Genomic DNA, 16,341 nt, shown 5'->3' with positions numbered 1-16,341 from the left:
CAATGTAACTTTGTTATATAAGAGAGCAGAAAGAAAGACTGGGTTAACATACTACTTGAGTTTTGTTGTTTAGGGATGTCACTAAATTATTGTTTTTCTTCCTTCTTGTTTTTTTCAGTTTTGTGGTGTTTGGTCTAAAGATGCATTGTTTAGAAACATGTTTTAGGTCGTATTTAGTTCTAGATCCCTTCTGAGTTTTCTCCAAGTTTTCAAAAGTACTAATTCATATTTGACTGCTTCAATACCTGAGGGTACATGCTCCCAATTCAATGCATATGTTGCAAAACATGTCCTAAAGAATCACAATCTTCAGGTGCACCAGTATTGGCATGGACATCTTTGTCATTGGTACTGGCTGTTTTGGCATTGCCCGTTTCAAGTGCCACTGTTGAGAGGGCCTTTCACAGATAAACCTTCAAATAGGAAGGACAGAGCAAGTGTGCGTGACCAAAGACTCACTAAAGAAGTATTGAATGGTGTACTACAATAAGTTTGATTATAAAAATATATTTGGACCTCTTATACCCTGTACGCACGCTGTCTATACACATGCACTATCAGTGCAGAAAGCAAGCAATAATTAAAAGCGAAACATTCCATAAACACAGGAAAAATACTGTTTCTGTTGTTTTTAATGGTTCGAAAATGTGTAACCACTGTTAACCACTGTTTTTTTAAGGTATTGAAAACACTGGAAAAAAAACACCAGAATTGACCAAAATTAGAAACTGAAAACAGGAAAGCCTACTTATACTACAGCAGAGATTGAGTTTCGAATAAACAGAAATAGTTGAAAAAGTCCTCATTGCTGCAACACTAATGTAACAAGTTTGGTGACAAGCTGGGCACTCAAGCTCTGAACCCATGCTGTGCTGCCATTGGAGGCGGACTGCTTTCAGCGTATGCTCTGTATAGTCCAGTCTTGGTGCAGAACAATTTCAAGAGTAGTTGGGGCACGCCAGTGGATTCATAACTTTATTTTTAGTCTGTATGGTTCCCCTCAGCTTTTTGCACAGTAGATGCTGCTATGCAGCTCTGAGACAGTCTACATTTCAGAGAAATCTTGCCTTTGGTAGGATCCTGAAGGATGCTGCTCATCATAAGAACGTGAGGACAGGTGGAGGAGCCTAGCGCGCAACCAAGATGGCCGCGTAGGTGCGAGGCTCCCGAGGACCTCCGCGACCTCCTGAATTAATCCTGGCGATATCCTGTCCTTGTTGAGGGGACTGTGTTTGGGAACCGGAGCTGAGGCGCCACCCGTTTTTTGGGCTCGAATCGGACCCCGGACGCCGGTGGGAGCATCGATCGAAGGTTGTGGCCTTCTCCTCGCCGGCCCCCCGGATTGGAGTAGTGGGGCGATCCGGGGACAAAGTGAATAACAGCGGCGAACGGGGCTGGGCGACTGGCGTACCCCGCACTTTCACTTTCGCTTTTGCGCCCTCCTAGCTCTCAAGCGGGGTCGGACTGCGGAGCGGGGTGTGGTGGTGCGGCCTTGTCCAGGAGCCCGGCTGACCCGCCGGCGGTGGGTTGACCCGCGGTTCGGTGGTCGCCCCTGCCCCCCCCCGGCACCCGTGACTTGGTATAGCGGCCCGTTTGGGGTGCTTGGCACGACGGTGGAAGAGCCAGCATGTCCACCAAACAAGATGGCGACCGGGCGAAGGTGAAGACGACCCGCCGTGGCACGGCACACCAGGCCAACAGTATGGACCGCTACACGCTCCAGAAGGGTTCTCCGGAGACATCGCGTGCATCCCCGGTGGGCCCGACGGAGGCATCCGCTCATCCGGTGGATCTGACCCTCCGGGACGTCATGGGCGCCATCGCAGAGATGAAGGCCTCGGTGGACCAGCGTTTCGACACCTTAGCGCAAAAAATAGACTCGGTCCTGGTGGATGTGAGCCTTGTGAGGGCAGACTTGTCCAAAACAAACGACCGAGTCGACTCCCTGGCCCACACCACAACGAGCCTCACGACAGACGTGGTGGCCCTCCAGAAGGAGGTGCGCCGGCTTGGCCAGGCGAGCGCCCTGATGGACCGGCGACTGGAGGACTCCGAGGGTCGGGCCCGGAGGAATAATGTCCGTATTGTGGGGGTGCCGGAGGGACGAGAGGCGGAGGCAGCGGATCTTTTCGTGGAAGAGTTGATCCTGACCCATCTCCAGCCCCGGGGGCTGAGTAAGCTTTTTGCGGTGGAGCGTGCCCACCGGGTCCCCGGGGGCAGACCTAAGACTGGTGCCCCGCCGCGGCCTCTCATTGCCCGGATTTTTAATTTCCGGGACAGAGATGCTATCCTCCAGACCTCCAGACAACAGGGACCGGTCAAGCTTGACAACATGGAGGTACATTTCTACCCAGACTTTACCCCGGCGGTCCAGAAGCAGCGGCAGAGCTTTCTTGGTGTTAAACGTCGCCTAAGGGACCTGAACCTCAAGTACTCAATGCTCTTTCCAGCTAAGCTGAGGGTAGAGGTGGATGGTCGCACGCACTTCTTCGACCGGCCCGAGGCGGCTGGGGACTGGCTGGACACTCTGCCTGGAGATCGGGGCCGGGGGGGCGGGGGGTCGCGGCTGGCGAGGAGGGCCCGCCGGAGCAGAATTGAGGGGGTGACTGCATAGGCCGTGCTCTGGACGTTGTTCCTTCACCATTTATTGATTGCATATTTTCCCCTCCTATGGAGGTCGTGTGGGGTCTGTTGGGGGCTTCCCTCCTCCTCTGGGGGACTAGTTAGTATTTTAGCTATGGGGCGACAGGCACACTGCACTTTGGGGGGGCTGTCTGGGCTCATGCAGGGGTGCAGGGAGGGGGGAGTTTTGTTGGGACCGGGGGGTGGGGGGGGTGTGTTGTTTGTTAGCACCGCAGGGCAAACCCGCTACTATGTTGTTGTTTTTAGGATGCTCGATGGGGGACGACCGATTGTTTCGACGTATGATGGGGGGTAGGGATTTGGCTGTGTTGTCATGGAATGTTAACGGCCTGGGGGATAGGATTAAGCGTGGTGTGGTCCTGCAGTACTTAAAACGTATTTCACCAGATGTTGTCTTCCTGCAGGAGACGCACCTTATAGGTAACTCCTTTCATGCAATGAACCGGCGGGGATATCGTTTGGCGGCCCATTCTGGCTTCACCTCGGGCTCGCGGGGGGTGGGTATTATGCTCAAGAACTCGCTCCCGTTGGAGATTGATGAGGTGCGCCATGATGAGAGGGGACGTTACACGGTTCTGGTGGGAAGAATGGAGGGTAGAGTGTTTATCTTTATATCAGTGTACGTCCCGCCTGGGTTACAAGCCACCACATTTGCTGACCTGGGGCGCCTCCTTCTGGACCTTCCGAGTGGCCTGCTGGTGGTTGGAGGGGATTTTAATGCGGTGGCCTCTGGGTCTATGGATCGCCATCCCCCTAGGGACCTCCCCCGGGCACAGGCGTGGCTGCCCGGCCTTCTGGACACGCTGGGCCTGGTGGATTGCTGGCGATTAAAGCATCCTGCATTGCGACAGTACACCTTCCACTCGGGTGCCCATGGTAGCCTCTCGCGGCTTGATTACATCCTTGTCCCGGCGGCCCACGCAGGGAGGGTGGGGGAGGTGCGCCATCTGGCGCGGGGTATCTCAGACCACTCCCCATTGTTGTTGCATCTCGATGTCTTCCCGAGGGGGGATGGCAGGGTGGCCCCAATCAATGCATGGTATTTGCGCGACCCCACCATTCGTGCTGATTTGATCAAATCCCTACAGCGATATTTCGATGAGAATGTGGGGTCGGTCTCTTCGGCCATCTCCCTGTGGGAGGCTTTCAAGGTAGTCCTTAGAGGGGAGGCCCTCTCCTTTATCTCCCATGCCCGGCGGCGCGAGCGGGAGGAGGTGACCCGGGTAGAGGCCGAGATTGCAGAACTGGAGGGTGACCTGGGAAGCGGGGTAACAGACGACAAGTTGCATGTTCTACACCTAAAGCAGGCGGCCTATCGGGCCCTCGTCACGGAGGCGGCCAGGGGCCTCAGTAGAGAGCAGCAGGGGCGATTGTATGATGTGGGTGATAAGGCTGGCAAATTGATTGCGTGGTTGGATAAGAGGGAGAGAGCGAGCCGTGTGGTGCCTTTGATTGAGAGTGTTGATGGTGCGTGTGTCACTGAGCCGGAAGCCATTGTCTCCTGCTTCGCGGATTATTTCCGCGAAGTTTACTCCCCGGTTTCTCCCTGCTCGGAGGCAGACTCCCATGCCCTGCTTCGGGACATCGCACTGCCCTCCCTAATGGTGGAGGACAGGGATTCGCTGGACGCCCCTCCCACCTCGGACGAAATTGCCTTGGCTATTCGCTCGGTTGCATCCGGCAAGGCCATGGGCCCCAATGGTATTCCCATCGAGCTCTACAAGCTACGCCCGGATGTGTTGGCGCCCCACCTGCGCGCGATGTTCCTGGCGGCCCGCTCGCGGGGTTCCCTCCCGCCGGACCAGCGTCTAGCCACAATTGTGGTGATCCACAAGGAGGGGAGGCCCCGTGAACGGGTCACATCCTATAGGCCGATTTCGCTTTTGAACGCGGAGCCCAAAATCCTCGCCAAGGTGTTGGCCAACAGGTTGGTTGGCGTGGTGGGCGATTTGGTCCACCAAGACCAATCTGGCTTTATACCGCACCGCAACACGGCGCTCAATCTGCGGCGCTTGCACGGGGTACTCGCGCGTGTCCCATTTGTGCGGGAGCCGGACATCTTGGCGTCCTTGGACGCCACCATGGCGTTTGATACGCTTGAATGGCCATACATCTGGGCGATGCTGGCAAAATTCGGGTTTGGCCCGGGTTTCATTAGCTGGGTCAAATTGCTATATTCGGGCCCATTGGCGCAGGTGGTAGTGAATGGGCGAGTCTCGGCCCCATTCGCGCTGGGGAGGGGTACGCGACAGGGCTGCCCCCTGTCGCCTCTCCTCTTTGCCCTGGCCCTGGAGCCCCTGGCGGAGTGGCTGCGGTGGCACCCTTCTATCCGTGGTCTCCGCTGGACCCCCGAGCATGAGGACCGTGTGTCCCTCTATGCTGACGATATCCTTCTGTATCTCGCCTCCCCGCGTAAATCACTGATCGTCCTGGTTGATGTTTTGCGTTCATTCGGTCGCAACTCAGGCCTGGTCATCAACTGGGCGAAATCCTGTGTATATGTGCTTTCCGGGGAGGCTCCGGCCCTACCACGGGACTGTCCGATCCAGATTGCCTCCCAAGGTTTTCGGTACCTGGGTATCTATATCACTCTTGACCCGGAGGCCCGCTACGAGCGGAATTTGTTACCCCCCCTCCGGCGTTTGAGGGAGGACGTGGTGCGCTGGCGGCGTCTGCCGCTCTCGCCGCTCGGCCGAGCGGCCTTGTTTAAAATGATGTCCCTGCCACGCTTCCTCTACGCCCTCCAGAATACTATGGACTTGGTCCCGGCACGCTATTTCCGTGAGGTGGAGGGCCTCCAGCGGCGCCTGTTCTGGGACGGGAGGCCGCGCATTGCTCTGGCTAAATTGACGCTCCCGTGGTATGATGGGGGGGTCGCCCTCCCTGACATTAAACGGTATTACTGGGCCTCCCAACTAGCTGCAATTAATCATGGCCTTTACGGGCCCGCCTTGAACCCGGCATTCGAGATGGATAAGATGCTCCTGCCCGGTGGCGATTACAATCGAGCGCTCTACGCTGGCGCGCCCGACTCCCGTTTGACGGGACCGACGCGTGTCATGGTGCGTGTCTGGCACGCGGCTAATGCAGCTATGGGGTGGAAGGACCGTTTGACCTGGGCGTCACCGCTGTATGCGTCTGAGAGGTTGGGCTCCCTGTGGACGTCGAAGGGCTTCGAGAAGTGGGACACGATCGGAATCAGCACGGTGGGAGATCTCTGGACGAGGGGGGGATTCAAAACTTTTGAGACGCTGCAAGCGGAGTTCCAGCTGCAGGGCAGTGAGTACTTTCGGTACTTACAGGTCCGCCATGCGCTGGGCTCCGTCTTCCCGGATGTCGCATCCATTCCGGAGTCTTCCCCCCTGGAGGACAGAGTCCTAGATGGCCATGTCCCGGACAGCACGATCTCCCTCATATACAAAAAACTGATCAACGATAGATCGTGCCTGCTGACTAGTCTCCGCGAGGCTTGGGTTGCCGACGGGCTGGAGCTGGACGATGAGGATTGGATTTCCGCGGTGGCCTCTCCGAAAGAGGTGGCCATCCCGGCTCGCCTTCGTTTCGTCCAGCTCAAGATCCTTCACCGGGTTTACGTGACGGGGCCAAGGCTTCTGCGTATGGGTTTTGCTGGTGACGGAATGTGTAAGCGTGGCTGTGGTGCGTTGGCGACTTTCATGCATATACTGTGGGAGTGCCCGAAGGTGGAGCGATTCTGGCGTGGTGTGCATGAGGTCCTGCGTGTGGTGACGCGTGTTGCGCTGCTGCCTGAAGCGAGGAGATGCTTGCTGAATGTATGGGAACCGAATGACTATTCGGTCCCGCAGACGCGGTGGGTGACTCTGGGATACATGATAGCCAAGCGCGACATTGCTCAACTGTGGGGATCCCAGAGGCCCCCTGCGGTGTCGGCCTGGAAAGAGCATATGGATTGGTGTATGTTTCGTGAAAAGGTGGTGTATGTGGCGAGAGGTAAGCCTGGGGCGTGGGTGAAAATCTGGGGCCCCTGGAACGCCTACCGCGGGGGTATTTGTGAGCCACCACTGCTACCGGCTGCCTCGCCTGCTCCGTCTCCCTAGACGGCCCCCCTCCCTCAGCAGCGGGCGCGCGGTCCCCCAGTCCCTGATCTATTCCCATTCCCCTCTCCAGAGTTCTGCTGCTGGTTTGGATCCCCCACTTATGGAGCACGTGCTGTTATTTTGGATCGCGGGTTGCCTTGCGGGTGTGGTTTTTTGGTGTTGTTTTGTTTCAAGAAAAGGGAACCGTACTGTGGGCTTGGAGCTGTGTGGCCTGCACCATTGATTACTCCTGTTTCACTGTTCTACACTGCCTAGAGACTTTTACTGTATGTGTGCAATATGTTTTTGTCATTCTAGCGGCCGGCCGGATGGTTGTAGGCCCATACCTGTAACTTTTACGAACTGCAATAAACGGTTTCAAAAAAAAAAAAAAAAAAAAAAAAAAAAAAAGAACGTGAGGACATTGGCATTCTACCTGTGAATCTTAGGACTCATATGTTAATATGAAGTGTTCAGGGTAGACACACACAGCGGGTAATTATTCCAAAGTTTATAACTATTAATGAAGACCCTATCATACATAAATGGGTACATGAGTGACCAGGTCAGGGTCTCCTTGCTGCTGGTTCCCAGTGAAAGGTTTCAGCTCCGGTGTCACAATGTACCATTCTAAATGACACAATGAGCCTAACTGAAGAAAAAATCATGGACTAGGTATCAAATGCAGCATCTAAATTCAAACAGCATTGGCAAAGCCAATAGGTCTCACCCTTATTTTGTGAATGCCTAGCTGTTGGCTCTGCAAATGATCCTCTGTAAAGTATTATTTTAAAAAGTAAAATAAAACAATGTTTTAATATACTGGAGGAAAAGCAAACATCTAATAGTACCTCAAAACTGCATTGAATTCAAGGTTTTCAATCTTTACACATTGTATTGCTGACTTTTAAAATTCATTTTTGCTCAGGAATCTTGACAAAATTAAAAAAGAGTACATTTTCAGGATGTAATGGAACCAGTTGCCAAGGCTTAATGTACTTTCCATAGGATTCAGCCATTTGATCTTCAGTAGAAGCTCAGGAAAGAGATTTATGGGCCTCCAGGGGAAGTGTCATGCTAAGTGCACCTTATGTGTCAGATGCAAGCTAAGTGAGTGCAGTAGGCGGCCCTTCTTCCAGAGCCATAAGTCTATGTGCCAAAGCTTGTGCTTTCATGAAGTATGTGGAATGCAGAAGATAAAACATAGTAAACCTTAAAGCCTAATCTTCCGCAATATCCCAGCAAAAATGGCCATGTTACTGTGTTCTTACAGACAAGCTGGGAGTGGTGGGGAGCAACACAACTCTAATGGGGTATTTGAGAAGGGCAAGCATCACAGAAGGGAAAGAGCTGGAAAACATCAGTGTCATGGAGTGCTGAATGAAAATTAAAAAATAGTTCTCTAAATGTGAGTGGTGGAAGGATTCGAATCAGCCAATCAAAAGGATCTTAAAAAGGTTATGCTCTGGAGGAGGGACAAACAGATAAGAGGAAGGCAAGCCACTGGATAAAAATATAGCAAATGAGTGAGGAAGCTAACCAAAGGTAAGCAATGGCTGTAAGCCACTGTAAGGTCACAATAGGTCTTTCGCAACCAGACAGCTTGCGCTGTCGATAGGATTGACCTAAAAAGTATCACAAACACCCATCCACAACAGACATTTACAGGGAAAAGAAATATGAAACAAAAAGTGATATAATGACAAAAAGGAAAGCAAAGGATGGAGCAGTATTGAAGTCTGTTTTCTATGTCTATCACAACCAAAAAAATGGAAGCAGGACAACAGCTGAAGAACATGAAAAGAAGACATTGCATGGAGAAATGGAGCAAAGAAGGTGTGAAAAACATCGGCCGTAACAAATGCTAAGCAGTGCTATCTGGCAGTAAGTGATTAAAGTGAGGATTTACCCTGTGAGCAAGGAAAGTGGTTCTCTTCTCTCAAACGCACCTCGTCAAAGTCACTCTTTACATGATGGGCCCTTGCTTGCACACATGTGCTTCCACAGTCACAGAGGGTAGAAAGAGCTGCCACTGGGAGACTGATTGGTCTCCCCACTGAAACCTGCAGCACAGCCTGAGCTGCCACTACAACAAGCATTGGAAACACCAACAGGTCTAGGTTGCATTTTGCAAAAAGTGATTGATTTCTGTATACAGTGCAAATATGTACACCAAATGTGTGATCATTTGTTGTACTTTTGAGATGTAAAATAGTTTCCCATGCACTATAATGCAAGGACACCAACCAATCTACATAATTTTTTTTAAAAACGGTAACAACTGATTTTGCAGACTGTTGCAGTGTCAAGCCAGACCTACTACAATCAGGACCTCATTCAATACTAATAGTATCCAAGGCCATTTATGAGCTGCCCCAAAGCCCTCACTTCTGGTCCCAGGCATTACTTCCTTTCTGTTGCTTCTGCACACATTCACCATATCTGGAAATCTTTTTTCTGTAATATCCAGAAGCTGCAGGATTTCTATTAATAAACACAATAGGCTGAAAATGGTGGAATCTGTTTTCCACCAGAAAAATCTGCACCTCAGGTTTGGACTCTTATGGATTATAGACCCAATAAACTGTTGTAAAACAATTCACAGAGACTTTTAAAAAGCAAGAGATGGCAAATAGTGACCTGTGGAAGGCGGGAAACCGCGGCTTGACACCTGGTCCTCATTCTACTGTTGGCAGCAGTGGGAGCTAGGTTGGGTCGGCTGCCCATAAGTGTGCAGAGTTCTGCAGCTGGGAGATCACAACATAAACTCGACTCTCCAACCAACGCGTAGAGTGGGTTTTCCATAGCGTGGGCAAGGCAAGTATTGCGTCCCTTACCCGTGGACCGTTAGCACTTCCTGGTGCAAAATGTTAAAAGAAAAAAAAACGGTACTACGAATAATTGTTCTTTTAAAATTTTGCACCATCCTAAGAACTTTGTGCCTGTGGCCCCCCACGCTATGTCACTTTCTCCAAAGCTTTAAAGCGTGCCCTCATTTCAATGCGCAGACTAATAACTCAGACGCAGAGTACTGACACAACCTGGATGTTCTGCACACCTTACGCTTCCTGGTCCCATCTAGTCGCACACCTTTCACTACCAGTTCATTCAGGGTCAGCGAATGATAAGCAGGGAGAGGTGACCGACGGGCCACTTTGCCTAATATTATTCATTTTAAAAGAAACGGGAGATAAAAGCTTGTGCTGATTTGTGTGTACACCACACAATGCATAACCTACTTGCTTCCAGGTACTCTTGAGAGAGGCAAGGGTGTTGCACTGACCTCTCCATCGCACACTTCATTTTAGTAGTTTGCATTATCAGGAGAGGTGGACAGATGTATTACCCAAATCTTAACTTTTATGGGCTGCATATGACTAGGCCTGGGTGTAATTTCAACCACAATTGCATAATCGGAGTAATTTTGCTAATTTGGCATTTTTCTCTGAAGCAGAATTATGATTGCATAGTAAAGGGTAAGTTGAGGGGAAAAAAATCTACAAGAGCATATTCATGTTCTACAGCGTTTAGCGCTATTTCTTAAAACAAAATGCATCCTCGCGTCCATTTTGGATGTGACTGTACATTCTGCGCTAAGCAAATAGTGCTAAATGCTGGACTTCATTTGGGGGTAAATCCTACCCCAATAGCGCATTTAGCTCTATTTCTTAGTGCAAAATGAATTCTCGCTTAGCAATAGCATTCCATTTGATAACCTCCAATTGGAAGCAGGCGGACAGAGTCACTTTCAAAGCGTGGTGGAACGCTGTTTGTTTTCATCATAGATTGGATACTAGTTATGTTACTCCCATATCTCTTTCTATTAAAAGAGACCTGCTATGGCTTCCATTATCCTCCTATTTAACTTGTGTTGCGCCTCCCAACACTTTGCCAGTTAAAATATCCGATGAAGTCCGGAAACCTCCATGATGTAAACATACTTTAGTCCCTTCATATATATTATGCATACATAATACTCCTTTTGTTGTCTTGTTGTATTGTTTTAACTAGGGTTAACTTATACACATTGTAATTAATCTTTTTAATTTTTTTTTACATGCCTATGATATTCTTTTTCCAACTCAGGTGTTATTTCTACTGATAACTGTTGTAAGAGTTGTATTTTCTTCTCGTGCATAAATTATTATTTGCTGAAGATTTATCTGATTAGGTTTATAGCTTATTGTATATGCTATCTTCACTTGTTTTATTGTGTTCTTTCTCAATAAACTTTAAAAAAAATTCTCGCGCTCATTTTGGATGCAAGGGGGAATGTTGCGCTAACAAAATAGGGCTAAATGCTGGGAGTAAGTCAGGTGCAAATCCAACCCCAAGAGCACATTTAGCGAGCATGAGCGGCTGTTTGTGCTCTCTCTATCCATTTCTGTTGCATTAAGTGTTATTTCTTATCGCTAAATACATTCTCGTTCCCATTTCGGGCACAAGGAGGTATTTTTACGTGAAGAAATAGTGCTAAATGCAGAATTACTCTTCCTGCTTAATTATGCATAATTTTTTGCCACATTTGGGTAATTCCATATGATTACACTGCTCTGAATTACACGAGTTATGCCCACCCCTACGTATAACTCGACTCATAGGGGGTTGCGACAAAGAATAGACTGGGTCATCTGATCACTGACTGGGCTAAGCACACTGACGTACTAGCACGACAACAAGCAGCACTATACACAGTGGCGTAGCAAGGTCAGGTGGTACCCGGTGCGGAAAATTTCTATATTTTTGCCATTTTGTCACCCCCCTCAGTGATTTCTCGTCACCCCGGCTTGACAAAATGGCAAAAAATGGGTTTAAAACACATATTTTTGCCATTTTGTCACCCCCCTCAGGGATGACACCAGGGACGGACCGCACCCACCGCACCCCCCTTCCTAAGCCACTGACTATACAAACGAGTAAATTAATAAATACATTATGCTGAGCATTAGACAAGGCCTCGCCATCACTTTCTCTTCCATGTGGTGCATCTGTCCATCTCATGGGCACAGGTCTGAGGAGGTGGGGTCTCTGTACTGATAGCATGCGCACTGCAGATTTCCGCTCTTACCTGTGTTCTTGTGCAGGGACAAAGCAGGCACTGGGTCATGTCCTTTGAGTATAAGGAAAGTTGTCACTGTAATATTCACGGTGCCAGTGAGTGGGTTTTCAGACCGTTAACCAATGACGGTGTTTGCTTGTCATGTAAAATGCAAAGCTGACCATTAAGATCCTGTATCTGAAGTATTTGATTAAAGTTAATCATTTTCAACCTCTACTAAAAGTTGTATTAGAAAAAAAGGATTGCTGGAACTTTATAAGGCCACATATTGCACCAAATGTAATATTTTACAAATATATTATAAGTAATACTTGTAAAGTATATTTGCTTTTTTTAATTTGCAGTATTCGAAAACGCTGGCGCTTTTATTTCATTACAATCAATGCTTTCAATTGGTCATTTTGCTGTGCATACCGACCGACTCAATAGCACTTATTTCTTACTTAGGAAGGTCAATCATTTTTTCCTGCCCACTTCTACGCTGGCACACATTCTCCACATTCTCTGCAATTAATATTACATGTAAGAGAATTAAGAAGTCCATTGTATTTCTCCCTTTATGTGTAGATGTAACTTTGCCTTTATTTCACCCGCTGCAGTGCTGCTGCACATACCTCTGCAAAGATGACCTCTTGTAATCAATAATTCGTGTTTAGCCAGTAGAGGCTGACAGCGTGAACCAGGCCATGAACTTGTGGTGTCAAGCGCTGCCTGCCCGAGGAACTGGCTCGGACAATGCTTTACCAACAAGCATTGGCATAGCCAATAGGTCTCGCTTTTGGGACCTTATAAGTGTTTAGCTAGAGATATTGACTTTACCTATGTGTTTATTCTGTGCTGTATAGAAGTGTGCAGCATACTGAAAAGTTATAATAAAGAAGTGTTAGAAGCATTTTTGTTACCATATATATGATCAAGAAAGCATTATGAACAACTGAACATCCATATTAAAAAAGTATTCACAATAAATAATCTGTTGTTTTTAATTTTTTTGGGGATTTTTAATGCGTGCAACTTTTATATGCCTGTCCGAATGGTTGGTTGTAATGTTTTTTTTGGTTATTGCGGGGCATAAATAACAGGAGGGTGAAGGCTGTGAAATAGTACCTGTATAACAGTTAGTTAGTTAGTTAGTTAGTTAGTTAGTTAGTGAGTTAGTGAGTTAGTTATTTAGTGAGAGAGTCAGTTAGTTATAGAGTTAGTGAGAGAGTGAGAGAGTTAGTAAGAGAGAGAGTTAGTTAGTGAGAGAGTGAGAGAGTTAGTTAGTGAGAGAGAGTCAGTTAGTGAGAGAGAGAGTCTGAGATTTTGTTAGTGAGTGAGAGAGTCAGTTAGTGAGAGAGTGATCGAGTTAGTCAGTTAGTTAGTGAGAGAGAGAGAGAATCAGTTAGTAAGTGAGAGAGTTAGTTAGTTATTTAGTTAGAGAGAGAGAGTGAGAGAGTTAGTGAAGTAGAGAGTTAGTGAGAGAGTAAGGCAGTTAGTTCAAGATCGTAAAAGATCGTTATCGTTAAAGATTGTAAAGATCGTTATCATTGGTATGAGATGCAAATGTGCGTTCATGCAGTGGCACTTTTGTGTCTAATGTTGAAAGAAGAATCTGGCAAGTTAGTACCCGCGTTCAAATAATGTTCGAAAGTATTTACTGCTTTGTTGCTGTAATAGTTTGTTTTCTTACAAATTGAAACAACAGCTCTACGTAACACAGCTTTTTTTTTTAGACACACTGTTTAAACCTCCATGGTAACATTTAAACAGAGTCCCTCAGCCAGTTACAATGAAATCGCTTATATAAACACCTTTAATTTCTTAAGACAGAACATAAAGTTTTAGTAGGCAAAAACATATCAAAAAGCGCTATATAAAAAAACAGATCTTATTAGGCAAGTTAATTTTTACACAAAGGCTGAAAAACAAGAAGACACTCTCCTTTTTAAAGATACAGGGATATTAACTGATTTGCCCAAAATCACAGGCTTGTGAGCCAACGCCGTGGCACAAACCTAGTTCCCCAGCTTCCTGATCACAAGCTATGCTCATTACGCCACATCCTTGCGCTCTAGGAATATTGCTCTATTTTTATACGGTTTTGTTGCAGAGAGGGCTTTTGTGCCCCTAATGTTGTATGCAGTGCCCCACAGTGATGCAGTGCATCAGGTGTTCCCCCTGGAAGGAGGGAGTCTGCGGTAGGCTGAACACTGTACGCAAGATACCGCCTATAAATTATAAGACACCCCATAATTTGGCAGAACAGTCCCAATCTCTGTCTTTGATAAAAGAAATGAAAAAAGTCGAGTTTCACTGTAAATCATTACCATTTAGTAGTTTATCATTTTGTAAATTTAATAAAAAGCTGAGACAAAGCGATAAATCGGGTTTTGCGCACAATCACAATTTTTTGTGACAAATGAAAAAAGTTGCATAGGGGGAAACAGGAGTGGAAAATAGACTACGTTGTATAGGAGGAGACGGTTGAAAAGGCAGGGCGAGGGTGACCTAGGCCGGGGATAAACATTAAAAAAATATAAGCAAGCGCGAATGGACACGTGTATTGTACATGGGTGTTAGAAAAATCTGAGCGAACACCGTGACAAGAGGTAAGACAGGGTGATAAAGTTAAAGGATAAAGGAGCCAGACTGTGCGGGTGGCGGAAGTTTCGAACGACCGGCCCTCCACAGGGGGAAAGACGTTGCTCCGCCAGACCCCAACTTGCGTGCGGAACAGGGGAGGCGGCAGGTCTGGTTCGGCGAGCATTAAGAAAAATGGAAGCAGGAATATAAACGTTAAAGTAGTATAAACGTTAAAGTAGTATATTTTCCGGTGAATACATTTATTTTCGGAAGACGAACAGACAACATATGCCTGTAAGCAGAGAGCGCTTCTAAACTGAGTGGGATATCTCGTCGGTTTTTGTTTTCCACAAAGAGAACACGAATTCGGCTGGGCAAAATTTTGTCTGCTTGTCCGCTGATAGGGCTCATGGTGTAAACTCACCGCTATTAGCAGACCATAAAGGGCTGGAGGAAGGTGAACTGCAGGCAGCAATTCTGCAGTGATCGTAGGAATACTGTAATTTATCTCTGGCTCTCTAGTCACTTGAAGTAAACAAAGTTCACATTGGCTACCAGTAGAACCTATAAATGGTCTATTCTCATTGGCTGAAATGGTGATGAGTAAACCTTTTGAAAAAACAGGAATTTGATTGATCAGTATTTCAACCAATTCGAATAGGTCCCTGTGTTTTGGCCAATCAGAATTGATCCAGGCGGCCCACACCCACTTCAACCATGGTTTGTGGCCAAGGCGGAGCACAGGTGTTTTTCTGTGTTGGGCATGATGTCCACCCTTTTCTTTAGTTTGCCTGAGAAGCTTCTTTTGGCAGTTTACACATTTTGATCTTGCTCTACAGTCGAAATGAAACAATAAGTGGTTTGTACTGAAAACTGAGCCAGGCAGACACCAAGGCTGAGACTTACTAGGGGCTGTGCAAGCACTCATGTAGTACTTACTGCACATGGGTGTGCTGCTTCTGAGGGCTTTTACAATGGTGATTAAGTCACAACTGGGTTTTGCGGCACACGAGTGAGTGCACAAACACATCAGTTTATTGGTTAACTCCTGCCCCAGGGGAATTTTAAGATCAGCTCACGTTATGGAGAGGAGTTTATTATGTGTGGAGCGGTGGCGATGGGCCCAAAGCGGGTTTTGGTGCACGCAGACGCTGTTTGGCCCGGGCGGGCTCAATTGCTGGAAAAGCAGGGCCTGCAATGGGCGGAAACCGGGTACTGCGACGTACTGTCGGTGGTGAGCAGTTGCAGGGTAACTCGGGTAGAGCCTCTTCCCACGTTACTGAAGCCCGGCTTCACACTCGGTAACCAGTTAGCTGCCGTTTTTTGCTCCCGTTTAGGCAGCAAAGCCCCCATGGTCTATCTTTCAGGTATTGCACGGGAGTCTATGTAGGCCCGCATGGGAAGACCTCTGCTGGGGAGATTAGCTGTTCATTCCTTGCAGGTGGCGGTGTATGCTCTCTGGCCATATGCTGCATAGTTTATAAAGAAAGAGCGTGGTGGGGTGAACAGTCAGATCACCATCACTGCAGGTCAACAGGTTCAAATTCACGTCGCGCTGGAAGTTTCAGAAGGAGGGAAAGCGAATGACCTAACTTGTGCTTGCACCTTCTATGGTGCCATAGGTGTTTAGGCCACCATATGGCCTCCTCTCAGTTATTCTTTACCCGTTAGAGTTTGAGGAGGGAGCGATTTGGGCCGGTTTTTCGTGCCCCTGGCATTTTGACATGCATGGCTGGGCACCATGGAAACAAGGAGAGCGTCGCAGCCGCGGAACGGCGCCCAGGGCCAAGTTTTACGCTTCTGAGGCTGTGATTTCGGGTTTTGGAGGCTAGTGGAGCTAATGCAGCAAACAAGATTGTTTAGCCTGCAGCTCTAGCGCTAGTGGAACATTTGCATATGTTCATGTGTAACATTTAAAATTGCATCCCCATTTTAACACTTGCGTTTGTGATCACAGCCATCTTACTCCTTAAGGAACCAGAACACAGATTATCATATGGATTGCAATGGGAGTGCATT

The 16,341-nt window shown here is 48.1% G+C and overlaps 1 protein-coding gene across 1 annotated transcript in view; it reads right to left on the bottom strand.

Moving 5' to 3' along the window:
- Positions 1-14,767, bottom strand: part of WFDC1 (WAP four-disulfide core domain 1) — a 470,630-nt gene extending 455,863 nt beyond the window's left edge. Inside the window, exon 1 of the mRNA XM_085637491.1 lies at positions 14,747-14,767. The gene's annotated coding sequence lies outside the window, so the exon portion shown is untranslated. The remainder of the gene's footprint in view (positions 1-14,746) is intronic.
- Between the last annotated feature and the right edge of the window lie 1,574 nt (positions 14,768-16,341).

This window comes from Triturus cristatus, chromosome 12 (assembly GCF_964204655.1).
Source record: "Triturus cristatus chromosome 12, aTriCri1.1, whole genome shotgun sequence".
In the NCBI taxonomy this organism is placed as follows: Eukaryota; Metazoa; Chordata; class Amphibia; order Caudata; family Salamandridae; genus Triturus; species Triturus cristatus.
This window is presented reverse-complemented; position numbering and strand designations above follow the sequence as displayed.